The sequence below is a fragment of the Lottia gigantea genome (genome assembly GCF_000327385.1).
Source record: "Lottia gigantea unplaced genomic scaffold LOTGIsca_204, whole genome shotgun sequence".
NCBI lineage: Eukaryota > Metazoa > Mollusca > Gastropoda > Lottiidae > Lottia > Lottia gigantea.
In genome coordinates this window covers 166,346-167,195 of record NW_008708425.1, presented here as the reverse complement: position 1 = coordinate 167,195, position 850 = coordinate 166,346, and positions in this window count along the sequence as shown.

The window sequence follows — 850 nt, the reverse complement described above, 5'->3', positions numbered from 1 at the left end:
GAAGTTATCTTCTTCCAGCAGTTGTTGCCGATACCTACCCCGTTCAACGGCGTACGCCTTGCGCAGATTGGCGTAACTGAATGACGTTTCCCAGTCAGTTCGGCCATCGGTCACGGTCTTCTCAACCAGCAAGCGAATGGATAGCCTCGGGGAATAGCAGAAGCTACGCAGTGTGGCCGAGAACAAGATCCGTTCCGCCTTGGCTTTCACGAGCCAGAGAAGGAATACTTTCTCTGGGTCAGACAAGTTAATGGGCTACAATAGTGCATGGGTTACCAAGAACTGCTTGGTAAAGTATCTTGCTCAGCATAAATGTATGTACCGTTTCCTTTAATAAAGAAACGGGGGAGCAAGAACAACAGGAACGTAGACGATTAGAGGGTGAAGCCTCTATGCCAGGAGAGGAAGCTATTACATTGTTACGCTATTGCATTTCTCAAAAATTGGCTTTGATGCCAATCGGCCAACATATTAACGATGGATTAGCAACTGTGAAACAGGTAAGGACCCTATATTTTAACGTTTTGGTTGAGAGGAAGAGGGGTGGGGGGTGTAATTTGACTGCAATTAGTTTGAAAAACTAAGTATTTTTACTTTTTTGTCTTCATATAGTATTATTCATCATAGACATGATATAATATGCTATTAATAATGATATACTACTACAATTTTACCCTTTCTATGGAAATTTAATAATTGTAATCTTCATAATATGGTCAATATTATTTCTTTTAAGGGTATCGATGATGATGAATTTATTAAGAAATTCGCAGATTCAATAAAAAAAATCGTTAGCTTCAGTGTGGACCTATTACCGCCAGCAAGTTAAGTCAGAAGAAAATGTTACCCA